The sequence below is a fragment of the Rhinopithecus bieti genome, unplaced genomic scaffold (assembly GCF_001698545.2).
Source record: "Rhinopithecus bieti isolate Rb0 unplaced genomic scaffold, ASM169854v2 scaffold_34818, whole genome shotgun sequence".
NCBI classification, from domain to species: Eukaryota; Metazoa; Chordata; class Mammalia; order Primates; family Cercopithecidae; genus Rhinopithecus; species Rhinopithecus bieti.
The window spans coordinates 1,335,464-1,351,326 of NW_016815484.1; the positions used below are offsets into that span (position 1 = coordinate 1,335,464).

General features: G+C 42.5%; 1 long non-coding RNA gene across 1 annotated transcript in view; it reads left to right on the forward strand.

Moving 5' to 3' along the window:
• The window catches only part of LOC108515984 (uncharacterized), a 112,048-nt gene that overhangs the window by 36,021 nt on the left and 60,164 nt on the right, over positions 1–15,863 (forward strand). Inside the window, exon 2 of the long non-coding RNA XR_001881687.1 lies at positions 6,171–6,318. This is a non-coding gene — a long non-coding RNA (uncharacterized LOC108515984). The remainder of the gene's footprint in view (positions 1–6,170; positions 6,319–15,863) is intronic.

Genomic DNA, 15,863 nt, shown 5'->3' on the forward strand with positions numbered 1-15,863 from the left:
ACCACCCCATGTTTATAGTACCCACCACCTACTTATGTGCATGGAATGAGATCAAAAGTGTTAGTTGAAGGAATGAATGTGTGTTTGAGTGTGCATACATGTGAATGTGTGTGTATGTTTGCTTGTATATGCATGATGTGTGCATATGTATGTCTGTGTGTATGTGTGAAAGGGCTTTGAATTATTCAAGTGTGTGAAATTGAGTTGTAACAAGTTATCAAAAAAATTCACTGAGCTGAAATAATGCAGCAGGCCAAAGCAAAAGCCAAAAGAGAAACATAGTCAACCCAGTTTGAAAATGTAAAGTGTCTGTAACTCCTACACAGGCAGAAACATTTGTGATTATGCTAATATTCATGTCACTCTCATTAATACTAATAGTGTGCCTATGGGGGGAGGTTGCAGGGTGTGTATGGGGCTGTGTATTTTCTAAGATGTTTTGTAAGATGTCATGTTGAACTATTTTTCAATTCAATGCTTATTAAACAAAACTACCCACGAAAAAAATAAAAATAAAAAAATAAAAAATAAAAAAAAATGGGAGAAGGGTTAAGGATAAGATTTGATAGTCTTATTCCATTAAATAATAGTTTATGGAAGGTACTGAAATGGGATTTTAGAATTATTAAAATTTAATTCCCAAATTAGATTTGCAATAGCAAAGGGTCAGAAGGCAGAGAAAAAAATGTGTGTGTGTGTCCTCCCTCCTTCTTTGTTCTTGGGCAGAAAGTAGCTCCACCACTTGTAAAGGGAGTCCCTAGAGAAAGGAAAAGCCCTTAGCTACATTTCCCAGATTTAGAAACCTGGAAATGCTAGAATTGTGAGGGCAGAGTGTGGCAAAATTTCAACTTTTCACTACTTAGAAACTCACTTATCTAATCGGAACTAGAACATCTATGCAGTTAACTCATTTAATTCTTACAAACCCGGGACATGGATCCCATATTGATTATTCTTACCAAAACAAGGGTTTTTCTAAGACATAATTCACCAAGTAATTTATCAGAGGTGACTTAGTAAATGCAGGATCTAGAATTAGCCTCAAGTCTTTTCTATTATTTTCTCTTCCTCTTCTGAATACAGAAATACAAGCTTTGATCATTTGCCTTCTCTGAATAAATTATTTCCACATGAGAACAGATTACATCCTTTGACTATGATGAGTAGAGACTGATCCTCTAGGGGAGGCTGATTTGCAAGCTGGGGACTTGAAAATCCCCAGGGAGGACTGGTCAAGAGCCAGAAGACCACACAAGCATGGGGGGAAGGGACTGGGAAGTAAGAGGGAGATAAAAGTGGGGAGGTGGGAAAATACTTGGTAACTTTTCCTTGGACCCTAGAGACCTGTGTACCATTGTAAACATCATTTGGATAACTCCTTTGACGCTGCCTCTGTCCTCTGTGCCCGGCATAACATAGAAAGGTAAAGCAGTGTTCCTGTGATATTATAGGTAACTGAGGACCACCATATGACTGATATTCAAAAGGCAAATACTTGTTCAATGATGACCGTGAATAACAATTAGAAGAAGAGCTATTTTTTACCAAGAGCTTATTGCATGTCCACCGCCACCACCACCATCATCAAAATTCATTAGCATGTATTGAGTCCTCACTATGTACCAGACCCTGTTCCAAGCTCTTTGCAAGTATTATCCCACTAAATTTGTACAACTATCAACTATTCAATCAAGTAGATGCCATTATTACCTCCCCTTTACAGAAAGCAGAAACTAAGGCAGAGGCAGAAACATTACTTGTCCAAGCACACAGGATCCAAACCCAGGGATTTGACATCAGTAACTGCAAATGGCTTACACATTTCAGTCAAAGATTTTTGTTGACTCCCTTTTATATGCCAGGCTCTGTGAGGAGGCGGTGATGCAACGTTGAGAAAAAGTTGACATAAATCCTGTCCTTATGGAACGTTCAGTCAGCTGAGGGACAGTAGTCAAATGATGATATAAATAAATGTAGAACTGTAATGGTGCCAAGGATTCTGAAGGAAGGGCTTGCAGCACTGTAATAGTATCTGTCCAGAAGACCTGCCCTAGTTTCACTTAATCTTCACAACAACCCTCTTCCTATTTTGTACATTGGGACAGAAGCAAGGTTTAGGGAGAGATGGGAAAACCCTCTAGGCACTTGCCTAAGGGCAATCTAGTCAAACCTTCCCAAGTTATGAATCAATTTTTTCACTCTGGGCCATGTCACATTTTAGTTGCCATTAGCAAATCATTTCACTTAGAAGCCTAAGTGGTAATTATGTGCACACTAAGGGATCCAGAATACTGATTTTACTTTAGTACAGCTCACACATTTTTGTATGCAAAGATTTCCCACTGCTCATGTAACAGACACCAGGCATTTAACTGACTGCTCACATGGGCATACTAGCAAGAGGTATTCAGCTGAGGACTCCACACTAATGTTTTGGACTTAACTTTATGCTTTAACTTTTCATCTGTTTTGTGGAATGTAGAATTTGGCTTAATGACTGTGTTTATTTCTTTTCAAAGCACTGGAAATAAAAGGTTTGTGCAGATGTTTGAAGGACACCATATAGACTATTCACAAACTTTTGTGGTCAGTTTAGCCACCATGGTCAGGCCAAGTGACTCACTCTGAACTGAGTTTTGTTGTTTCTTAAAATATTGTTTTGCTCTTGTCCTCAGGAAAGTTGGTGTATTCGTCACAAACATCGCTAGGTGGGAGAAAGGGGTGATAGGAGGTGGGATGATGTGAAATAGTCTGTGTGACAAAAGTTTGTTTCAACTTTCCTAGTTATTCCTAAGACTGTGTTTGACCCAAAGAGCATTTTGATCTAGAAGACACCTTAAATTGGAGTGTCTAGTGAAAACCTGCATGCTGCGAAGCAGAGAGCTGAGTCTCTGAGAGATTCAGTGATATGACCAATGCCCTGGACTGGTTGGTGGCACAGACATGCTTACCACTAACTCCAGCCTCCCAAAAGCCACAGTCCATAGTTCCTTAACTCCACTCCATGCTGACTCTTGGACTTCAACTCTTAATTTCTTTCAGTGTTATTATTTCTTCCCTTCTTCCCTTTTCATACCTTAAAGGTGGTGCCACAATCATCTGAACTGACACATATTAGCTTACTAACTATGGCCTTGTAGTTTTTGCCAAATAAAGCATTAGTTATGTAACTCTATTCTGTTTTCTAGGAGTACAGAGTTTTAAACAGAAAATTTTAAAGAAATTGGAAATTTCTTTTTTTGTTTTTTTGAGACGGAGTCTCGCTCTGTCGCCCAGGCAGGAGTGCAGTGGTGCAATCTCGGCTCACTGCAAGCTCCGCCTCCCGGGTTCACGCCATTCTCCTGCCTCAGCCTCCCGAGTAGCTGGGACTGCAGGCGCCCACCACCATGCCCGGCTATTTTTTTTTTGTATTTCTAGTAGAGACGGGTTTCACCGTGTTAGCCAGGATGGTCTCAATCTCCTGACCTTGTGATCCGCCCGCCTCGGCCTCCCAAAGTGTTGGGATTACAGGCGTGAGCCACCGCGCCCGGCCTCAGAAATTGGAAATTTCTTTAAGAAAAAAAAGAAGGAAGAATTAAAAGGTATAGTTAAGCAACATCAACTAGCTTCATAAATTAAAGAAATTTTAAGTACATTATGTGAGTCTGGGCATAGTGGCTCACACTATGTAATCATAGCACTTTGGGAGGCTGAGGTGGGCAGGTCCGTTGAGGCCAGGAGTTTGAGACCATCCTGGCCAACATGGCAAAACCCTGTCTCTACTAAAAACAAAAAATTAGCCGGGTGTGGTAGCAAATGCCTGTAATCCCAGCTACTCGGGAGGCTGAGGCACAAGAAATGCTTGAACTTGGGAGGTGGAGATTTCAGTGAGCCGAGATTGCACCACCGTATTCCAGCCTGGGTGACAGAGCAAGACTCCGTCTAGAACAACAACAAAAAAAGATATGTTACACGAGACATCAGCATATGTGCATATTTTTTCTATTTTTTAGAAAAAACTAATAGTTTAATTAAATTAAACTAATGCTTTTAAAACTATTTTTAGTTTGTGTGGATATATAACAGCTGTACATATATATGCAAATTTAATGGTAATAAATATAACAGACATTATAGCTGACTATTTCAGCAATAGGGTCAGGAAGAATTGTATCTTTTCTAATTAGCCAGGAAAGAATCAAGGGGAAGGAGCGGCCGAGCGCGGTGGCTCATGCCTGTAATCCCAGCACTTTGGGAGGCCGAGGTGGGCGGATCACGAGGCCAGGAGTTCAAGACCAGCCTGACCAACATGGTGAAACCCTGTCTCTACTAAAAATACAAAAATTAGCCTGGCGTAGTGGTGCATGCCTGTAATCCCAGTTACTCAGGAGGCTGAGGCAGGAGAATCCCTTGAACCTGGGAGGTAGAGGTTGCAGTGAGCCAAGATTGAGCCACTGCACTCCAGCCTGGGTGACAGAGCTAGACTCTGTCTCAAAACCAAAAAAAAAAAAAAAAAAAAAGTGGGGGGAGGGGAAGGGGAGGATGTCCAGTATGAAACTAGGGGGATGTTTATGAGTTCTATTAGAATGGGGAATCTGGCATAGGTAAAAACTTAAACCTATGCTGTCTAATACAATTGTTGTTTGCCACACGGAGTTAAGTTTAAATTTCTCAAGTGAAATGTAACTTAAAAATTCAGTTCTGTCACATGAGACACATTTCAAGTGCTCAATAGCCACATGCAGCCAGTGGCTATTATATTGGACCGCACAGGGGTAGAACATTCTCATCATTGCAGAAAATGCTTTCAGACAGGGCTGACATAGAAGATGCATCAGAGAAGAGGAAGGAGATGGATGGGTGGGTAGATGAGAGGGGAACATAAGGTAATTGCGACAGAATGAATGTTTATGTCTCTCCCAAATTCATATGTTAAAATTCTAATGCTTAATGTGATGGTATTAGCACGTGGGGCTTTGGAGAAGGGATTAGGTTTGAGGGTGGAGGCCTCATGAGAGAGATTAGTGCCCTTATGAAAGGGACCCCAGACAGCTCCCTTGTCCCTTTTGCTATGTGAAGACATGATAAGAAAACAGTCCTCTAAGAACCAGGAAGTGGGTGCTCAACAGGCTCTGATTCTGCCTGGTGCCTTGATCTTGGAATTCCCAGCCTACAGATCTGTGAGAAATAAATGATTTTTGTTTAAGCTACCCAGACTATGGTATTTTCGTTATAGCAGCCTAAACAGACAAAGATAGAAATGTTTACCAGGAAAAGGATGTGCTAGATGGATAAGGGAAAACAAGAGAGACAGGACACACGGACGTGATCCAGGGAAAGGTCTTGACTTGGGTTAGAGCTTGGATTCAAGGCATTGGCTGGCTGTGATAGAACCTTTGCGCATATTTTTAAAAATGGTGTCCCTCTGGGCAGAAGCATCCTGTGGTTTTGGCTGGTAGATAGTTCTTTGTGCAAAGAAAAAAAGTGTGCTTTCCTCTAAACAATGGAGATGGTTAAAAGATCAGTGGTTGTTAGGGACTGGAGAAGGCAGGGAAGAAAAGGAGGATGAACAGGTGGAGCACAGCGGAGTTTTAGCAATAGCAACGAAGCTACTGTGTAAGATACCATAAGGGTGCATATATGTCATCACATGTTTGTCAAAACCCATAGAATGCACAACACAAAGGGTATACATAGTATACATAGTAATGAATACTATGAACTTTAGTTCATACTAATCTATTAATATTGATTCATCAGTTGCAACAAATGTATCACACTAACATAAGATGTTAATAATAGGGGAGACTTGGAGTGGGGTGGATGGGGTGGGCAGGGGTATATGAAACTCTCTGTACTTTGTGCTCAGGGTTTTTGTAAACCTAAAACTGCTCTAAGAAATAAAGTCTAGTAATGAAAAATAGAAAGGGAACCTATTTAACTATTTCTCATAAAATATTTTCAGGCACTCTGAAAGTCTTCATGTTCACATACGCAATGACATGACAATAAAACACACTAATCTGGTTTTAGCTGATAATCTAATGTAGTTATATGTGATTCTATCAATATCCAACATGGAAAAAAAGCAAAAGAATGTACCTTCCTCCAGGTTTCCACAGAGCAGCTACACTCATCTTGGTGAGCAGAGTGCAAGCTGGATTTTCCTACCCACTTGCTCTCTTCCTCAGGTGTCTGTACAGTGCACAAACTGTACAACTGTACACAGTGACCATTTCTACTTTGGGTCTCTAAACAAGGGCTGGTATCATTATAGTGCCTGAAGACTGAGGAGGACCGTTCCTGTAGGATGCCAAGGATTGACTAGAGAAAGTCTGGGTGAGTACAGATCACAGGAAACCACACAAGAAACACTCTTTTGTAGGACAAAGAGGCAAGGTCAGAGCCCCGAAAACCCCTCACAACTGGTATTAAAGCAGAGTGGAAAGAAATCTAAAGGGACAGGTCCTTTAGATTTAAGGGGACATGGGACACAAAGCCAGGAAGGAAGGAAGCAAACCCCAGCAATACTGTACCTGGAGGGTGATGAATGAGTCTCAGAGGCTCCCTTTCTGAGCTGGGATTAGGAGTTGATAGCGGTCTTGCAAGAGCAGTTCTGCAGAGCAAAGGGCCCGGTGCCTTGCAGCAGAGACATGTTCTGGGAGAGAGGGTTAGGATTTGAGTAAGTTCACACTAGGAGGCTATATATACATGTGTGGCATTGCCCAGGGGCTGGAGGGAAAGAGGAGAAGGAAAATGCATCCCAACAATGACTGGAATGCATCAGCAGTGCAAAACAAAACTCTTGGGAAAACCAAATTGTGACTTGGATTGTGGTTCAAGGAACTAGTAATGGGATAAAAAGCTTTTGCCTGCAGGCCAACAGCATGAGTCCAACCCCAGGTTAGGAGTTAGCAATGTGCTTCAGATGTCAGTGTGAAAGGAATCCATGGGGCCAATCTAACCTTCTAGTATTAGAGTAATCCTGAAAAGAACCACCTGCCACAATAGGTAATCTTAGCAGCCTACTTCATGAGATGACTGGGAAGGGAAGATGAATTGAGATACTGGCTCATTCTTAGCCACGGAGGGAGCCTCTTTAGAATAAGACTGGAGCAATATGGACAATTTCTACCACTCCTTTATATACAGGCCAATGCTCCTCCAAGCTTGGTTCATCGACCAGTTGCACCTATATCACCCTGGGATGCTTATTAGCAATGCAAACTTCCCTGGGTCCACTCTAGACCAAGTGAATCTGCATCCTTAGGGATGGGATCTGGGAATCTGCATTTTAGCTTCTTAAGTGATTCTTGTGTACACCAAAGTCTGAGGAATATTGAGGCAGCTCAGAGGTTCTCAAACTTCAGCATGCATTAGAATCACATCACTTACAGGGCTTGTTAGCTTACAGGTGCTTGGGCCCCACCTCCAGAGTTTCCAATTCACTATCTGGGATGAGGCTTGATAACTTACATTTCTAAAAAGTTTCCAGGTCATGCTGCTGGACTAGAGACCACACTTTGAGAACCACTGCTGTAAACAGAGCACTTTACCTGGCTCAGAAAGTGTAAAATCGCCCTTACCATTCATCCACATAATTCAGCTAGCTTCTACCATCCTGTTATATAGATGACTGACACCCATGACCTCTTTTTCACCTTGTTAGATAATTTCTAGTTTTAAATTGACAATATGAAAAAGGATTACACCTGAATCTTGTATATTGTTCTGGTTCCACATGTTTATATTATTATCAACACTGTCCTTTCCTCGTTTTTGGCGGTGACCTGTTCAACTTTGTGCTACCTTGGGCTTCAAAATGCAAAATCAGCTCCTTTCTTTGCTTGCATATCATGCAAAAAAAAAAAAAAAAAAATGCTTCCAAAGTAGAGGAACCTGAAAATATTCTGAAATTCAGAAGGTGTTATTTTGGGGAGCCTTTCTGGGACAGGATGTCCCCATCATCAGCTAGAGGAAGCCCAGCTTCTGATAAACAAAGTTTTGCCTTGCACAGATCAAAGGGAGCCATTTATTGAAGGAAGGGATGGAAGTATTTGATGAGGCCCTTCTGCAGACTCCCTGTAAACAGGATAAACCCTATCAATGAAAGCTCATACTGAGCCAGGCCACAGTCCCCAGGAACAATGGAGCAACAAGAACACTGGGTGGTAAGGAAAGAGCCTTGGTCCAGACAAGATTGTTCTGCCAAGAGAATGGCTGTAAACAGGATTAGTTGTAATGAGATTATGAACTTAGGACCTGGAGGCCTGAACTGGAGAGTTCAGAGTTACATAAAGAAAAGACACAGAAGTAGCTCGTGGGGGGAGAGGATGCCAAAAGGACAAGGACTTTTCCTTCCTAGCATCCCTCTAGCCAGAGGTGCTATCTCTCTGGGGAGGAAAAATTAGTCACTGTAATTGCACATATTGCTTGTAGGAGTAGGCGAACTAGGGACTAAAACACCAAAGTAGTGGGCCTCAATTAGGGGATATTGGCAATGTCTGAAGACATTTTTGGTTGTCACAACTGGGTGAGGGAGTGCTACTAGGTTCCAAAGGCAGAGGCCAGGGATGCTGCTCAGTATCCTACAATGCACAGGATAGCCTTGCTCAACTAAGAAATATCCAGTCCCAAATGCAGAGGTTGAGAACCCCTGTGCTAGAGTGACAAAGCGGGAATCCAGCTAGGATGCTGGTAGATGACCAGCTGGAGACGGAGCATGGCAGTGGTGGGGAGGGAATGGGCAAGTATTTCATGGGCTTAGTCTAGAGGGATGTCATATTAGCAGTCCTCAGAAGGTGAAAGTTGGTTGTTGAGTGGGGGTGGATGGAGCAAGAAAGTTATTTATTTTGTGTGTAAAGCACATACAGTGCATAAAGACATAGACACCATTTCTGGGGTATTAAAATTTCACGGGGATTGGTGGGTTGCTTGGGAAAATAATGTCTAAAAAGGCTCCTTAGGAGGTGATAATGAAAAAAAAAAAGGTTGAGAAACACTTATTAGACTCCAGAAATTCACTCACTTTCCTCAGCTGCATCCAGGATTCATGTATTTTTTTCTAAGAAACAAATCTATTGGCAGTAACTCCATGGCTAAGACTGGTTTCTTATTGCCTTCAGGATAAAATAGAAATATCCTTGTATTCTAAGGCACACTTTTTTTTTTTTTTTTTTTTTTTTTTTTTTTTTTTTTTTTTTTTAAATAGAGAGAGTCTTGCTCTGTTGCCTGGGCTGGAGTACAATGGTGCAATCTTGGTGCACTGCAACCTGCCCCACCCGGGTTCAAGCATTTCTCCCACCTCAGCCTCCCAAGTAGCTGGAATTACAGGCATGCACCACCATGCCTGGCTAATTTTAGTATTTTTGTAGAGATGGGGTTTCACCCTGTTGGCCAGGCTGGTCTTGAACGCCTGACCTTAGGTGATCTGCCTGCCTCGGACTCCCAAAAGGCACACTTTCAATATGGCTCCTGCCACATTCTACCTAACATCCCTAGTGTCAGCCATAGTGAATCACTGATAGCTGTTCCCAACCCACTGAGCTTTTTCTCTGCAGGCCTGCATCACCCCCTCTTGCCCCTTCCCCTGACATCCCTCAAGTGGCTAACTGCTACTCATTCTCAGCTCCTTCATGATGTCTGCCCTAAATTCCTCAACACTGGGCTGCTTGCCCCTTTTCTGCACTTCCCCTAGCATAGGATGTATCTTACTCCTATTGCAGGGTTGTTCCCACTTTGCTATAATAATTTACTTCCTTGTCCATAAGGAACTCTTAGGCAGGTGTCTATGCCTAGCGCAATACCTGGTGCATACTGAAACCTCAATAAATACTGGTTAAAACCGTAAGATAATTTGCACTCATTATCTCCTTTCATCCACTTTACCTTCTTTGAGATAGCTATGATTATTCTTATCTTGTAGAAAAGTGCATGGATTTCTCAGATGACAAATGGGTATAACCTTCTTCCATGCCCTCTTCTGGGTCCTAAACATTATCTAGACCTATGGCCAGGAAAGAGAATGAGCAGGCTTCCCCCAGGAGCTGTGTTACTAGTAGAAAGAGCATAACTTAGAAATGAGTCACAGAAAAAACAAAGAGTAAAGACAGAAAGTGAGTCAGGGATAAGGGTTTTATAAATACAAGGGTTTCCCATTCTGACATCTATAGCATAAACCAAAGGCAGCACCTAGCTCTCCAGGAAACAGTTAGAAACCCATTGCCTTAAAGTCCTAGAGCTAAGATATGCATTTTCAATAGAGTGACCCCAAGCTGGACTTTCTGGCACCATTACTGAAAGGGTCACTGGCTCAGTCACAGAATCCATAGGGTATGATAATAGTTGAGATGGAAGTCCTCAGGGTGCAGTTTGAAGCATAGACCTTGAGAACCTGGAGATCAGTGGGAAGGTCAGGATCCAAGGCACAGTTTGGGAGTCATCATTAGTACATAGGGCCTATGTTACAAGTGGTCTTTGAAGCTGTGAGAGTGAATGAAATTAGAGAGGGATAAAAGTGTGGAGTGGAAACAGGCCTGGTATGGAAAGTGCCAAATAATCTCTTGATGTCTTGCATTTTCAGTTAATTTTTTAATCTATAACTTATCTTCTCCATTAGTTTACAGACTCCTTGGTGTTGGGGACAGCTTTAGATACTTTACAAAAATTTTAAAGATGCTTAGCATTTAGTTAACAAATTAATTAAACCTTTTCCCTTCATCATTAAACTTCTGGAAATAGCTATAAACCAAAAATAAAATTCTGAGCCTTCTGACCATCCGAATGTACCCATCCTCTCAGTAAGGGCATTCCAAAGTTAACCTGAAAAACTAGTTCAGGCCATGATGGGAAGGGAGGGTCAGACATGCCTCATTGTACCTTCCTCCCTTTTAGAAATATACTGATAGAACAGACTCTTTGAGTCTGATAAGAAACATTTTTACAATCTATTCTCTCTGAAGCTTGCTACCTGGGGGCTTCATCTGCATGATAAAACCTTGGTCTACACATCCCTTATCTTAACCTAGACATTCCTAAGTCTTCAGACAATAACTTAACTCTTTCAACCAATTGCCAATCAGAAAATCTTCTAATCTACCTATGACCTGGAAGCCCCCTGCCTCCAGTTGTCCCACCTTTCCAGACTGAACAAATGTACATCTTACGTGTATTTGATTGATGTTTCATCATGCTTCCCTAAAATGTATAAAACCAAGCTGTACCCCAAGCACCTTGGACACATATTCTCAGGATCTTCTGAGGGCTGTATTATGGGCCATTGGTCATACATATCTGGCTCAGAATAAATGTCTTCAAATACTCTACAGAGTCTGACTCTTCGTTACCACAGCTTTCCTTTTGTCTTTATCTCCTTTAGTTTTAACTATTTGGGTCCTGCCAGCATCACAGGACTGAAATGTCTCTTTAGCAAGTTGTCTGTAACTTCTGCATTGCCAAATCTACTGGCCTATTCTCAAGTCACCTTCCACAATCTCTAGCATTCAGCACTACTAGTTCCCCTCATTCACTGAACAGTTGCCATCCTTGTCTTTCATATCACTGTGTTCTCTTGGTTCTTTCTGAGACTTCTTTGCTGAATACTACTTTCAGCTTCCGTTCCTGGCTCCTTTTCCTCTCTTAGTCCCCTAAAAGAAGATTATTGTTCAAATTTCTCTTTGTCCTTCTCCTCTCCTTTTTCAGGTTCTACCTTGACAGTCTCATCCACGGTCTCAGCTACGGCTTCTAGGATGATGACTCAAGCCCTGATGTCTTTCCTGATCATTTTGGACCTGATTCTCTGAAACTGGGGGAGGAAGCTGAATGCTGGGCCACTTTTTAACAATGTGGCCAGCAGCCCTGGGTTGATACTAGAAGCAAACATTAGTCTAGTAAACTACACAAGGACAAAGGTAGAACAGGACACACAGGGATAACACTGACCTCAGTGGGTGTTGCGGACTGAATGCTTGTGTTCTGCTCAAAATTCATATGTTGAAACCCTGTCCTCTAATGTAATGGTGGTAGGAAGTGGGGTCTTTGTGAGGTATTTAGGATTAGATGAGGTTACAAGATGGAGCCTTTATGCATGGGAGTAGTGTCCTTAAAGAGAGTCCTGAGAGAGCTTGCTTCCTCTTTCTGCCATATGAGGACACAGTGAGAATACTGCTGTCTATGAACAAGAAAGCAAGCCCTCTCTAGACACCTTATCTGCTGACACCTTGATCTTGGCCTTCCCAACCCCTAGAACTATGAGAAATAAAATGTCTGTTGCTTAAGCCACCCAGTCTGTGGTGTTTGGTTATAGCAGCCTGAACTGACTACAACAAGGGTCAGTCAGTCAGGACACAAACTTGAAGGACTGGAGCAAAGATGGGAAGAGAAAGAGATGCCAGGTGCAGGTGGGTCTGCTGCCAGTTCAGGATTTCTCTCCTGGACCCTGAGTTCCCGCCATGACATAGCTCTTACCTGGGTTCGTGCACTCCTTATAGGGTCAGGAACGGTACATATGTACTGATTTCCAGACCACATTTCCATGAGGCCTTGCCAGATCCTTCCACTGGGACCTCCTGTCTCCTTCCTCCAAGCTCACTTGACATTTGCTCTCTAGGGTTCTGCACTTGGCTCACATCTTTGCATTTCCTTTTTCACTTTGCTGGGTGATCTCATCCACTCCCATGGCTTGAGATACTATTTTTAGGCTGACAACTCCCAAATATGTATCTCTAGCCTAAACTCCAGACCTGTAACTCTACCTATAAATTAAATAAGAACCTAAAAATCAATATACCCCCAACTGAAGCTATTCTCTTCTACCCAGACTGACTCTGTTCTGTCCCCTGTGTTCTCACTGCTGGATAACACCAATGCCCATCCAAGCTAGAAACCACCGCATCATCCTTGCCTTGTCCACACCTCATCCACCTTTCTCCATGTGTGAGTCAATTTGCCTCTTAATCATCTGTCAATTTATTCACATTTTCCTTCTCCACTGCCAATTTCTTGGCTACTCTTCATTTTTCACCTGAATATTCCAGTCATTTATCAACCAGTCACTTGTGTCCAGTTTCACAACCTCCCAATCAGTCCTCCAATGCCATTATACAATTTTCTTTAAAGTAGGAAGCTGATGATGTTACTCCACAGTTCAATGACTTCTCATTGTCTCCTACCAGATAAAATCTAGACACAATTCTTGGCACACACTCCTCCTTCTCTATGTAGGCTTATTTACAGACAATTTCCTAGTAGTACTTCATACCTTAGGTACAAATAGTGTCAGTCTCCATAACTGACCATGCTGTTTCGCAACTCCACACCCTAGCGCATGTGTACCCACTACCTGGAATGCCCCTTCCCTTTATTCTGGTGGATTAAGTCATTCAAGCCCCAATCCCTACATCATCTTCTCTTTGAGGCCGTCTCTGACCTTTCCTTTTTTCTCTATGCTCCTCTTCTCTTACATCCATTATATATGCCTGTTTTCCGGCACTAGTGGGCTAAATTCTAATTCCTTGCTTAGGTTTTTATCTTCCTGTCTAAATTCTGAGTTCTTCAAGAACAAGTGCCTTATCTCATGATTTCACTTCCCTCTGCAGCTAGCACAATGCTTCTAAAACTGTTTTCCTTGGATTACTAGTCTTATTGTTACTGGTAGTTAGACAGGCATGAGTGGGGCAGGAAAGGGATCTTCTCCCCCCACCCACAGGTGATGGTTCGACAACTATCACACTGACTCTCTCAGGAAGAGACAAGCTCCTGCTGATCCACAGCTGTTAACATTAAAGTGTTAATTGAATGCAGACACCTGGGAAAAGCCACGTCCTGGGAATATGCATTAAGAGACAAAATGGAGTATGACCTTCCAGGGGCACACCACTGGAGAAGGGAAGAAAGCCTCAGATCTACATGCCTACAACTTCCTAAACACACTGCGCATGCTCAATTCCCAAGGGTAAGGCAGGCACTGTGCATGCGGGCCACCCACCCTAAAGAAAGAATCACCCTAAGGGAAAAGGGTACAAGATGGCAGCCTATAAAGTCCCAGGGTCAAGGCTGAACACTGCACTTGTTCTCCAAATCACCCACTGGATCTCTCCCACGTGTTCTTTCCTTTTTTTCCTGTTCTAAAGCATTTTTAATAAACTTCCATTTCTACTTTGAAACTTGCCTTGGTCTCTTTTCCTGCCTTATGCCCCTCAGCTGAATTCTTCTGAAGAGGTAAGAATTGAGGTTACTGTAGACCTGTACGGATTTGCCACTGGTAACCGAGATACCTTCCACCAGTCACATTGTGAATTATTTTAAAAGGTATTCTTGAAATGAGAATCTGTGGTCAAATAAGTTTTGGAAAAACTGCATATTCACAATACCTATGAGCTCAGAGAAGTCTTTCAGCAGAAACCTGTTCAATCTGGTTTAACTCTGTCCCTTCCAAACCCAAGGTCAGGGAAAGACGCTTAACCAGATCCTTACAACACATGTGCAAGGAGCAAAGGTAGAGATGTGCCCAAAGGGTGATGTGGGAAAACAGAGAAGGGGCTGCCCCAGGGTCTACGGTTCTGGAAGCATTTTTGGAAAAAAATGATCTCCATTGCTCACAAGAAGATAATGGTCAATTAAACCCTCAGAAAGGAAACTTCCTAGTATTCTAATGCCTCCAGGGACTAAACTTCAGAATTGAATACAACTATCCAAAGGTTTTATTATCCAGGAAGGTCAAGTCTTCCAGGATGTTTTCTTCTCTTATTCATTCCTGTGGTCAGACTCAACTTTGAACTGGTCTACTCCACAGATGAACCACATCCTTCAACTCACTTAACAGCATCTATTATCCTATTGTTGCTTATATTTTTCTGGTTATGTCCTAATGATCTCCAGCCACAATACTGGAGGGCAGCCACTGGTCATTTACACTGTCATCTCATGGACTCTACGAGGCCCAAGCCCATAGTGAGACTCAACAAATGTTTATTAAATGCAGCAAACACAAGCATAATCTAATACTTCCTATTTGCCTTGAGGTGGCCGAGATGCAAATGTGGTGACTCAGAGCCTGAACTTGGGCATTTGGCGCTCCTGTGGAGCATTTTCTGCAGTGGCTGAGGCTAAGGGGGGCAGAACTTTTCTTCACTGTTTCTGTCTAGAAGAAAGGAATTTAACTAGTCCTACTGAACTCCCAGACCTGTGGAGAGGAGAAAGGGGCAGCATCTCTGACTTGGATATCCAGCACATTCCCCCAGAGATAGCCATTTGTTCTGTAAGGACCAAAAGGTATCCAGACAAGTCTCAATCAATTTAGAAAGTTTATTTTGCCAAGGCCGGGCATGGTAGCTCACGCCTGTAATCCCAGAACTTTGGAAGGCTGAGGTGGGAGGATCACCTGAGGTCAGGAGTTCAAGACCAGCCTGGCCAACATAGTGAAACCCCATCTCTACTAAAAATACAAAAATTAGCTGGTTGTGGGCACCTGTAGTCTCAGCTACCTGGGAGGCTAAGGCAGGTGAATCGCTTGAACCTGGGAGGCAGAGGTTGCAGTAAGCTAAGATAGCGCCATTGCACTACAGCCTGGGCAACAGAGCAAAACTCTGTCCCCAACACACACAAAAAGAAAAAGTTTATTTTGCCAAGATGAAGGACACTCCATGACACAGCCCCAGGAGGTCCTGACAACATGTGCCTAAGGTGGCGGTGTACAGCTTGCTTTATACAGTTTAGGGAGACAGGAGACATCACTCAATACATGTAAGATTTATATTGGTTTGATTTGGAAGGGCAAGACAACTCAAAGGGAGAGGGGCAGCTTCCAGGTCATAGGTAAATTTAAGCATATTCTGCTTGGTGATTGGTTGAAAGAGTTACTCTCAGTATTATTATCAGTAGAAAGG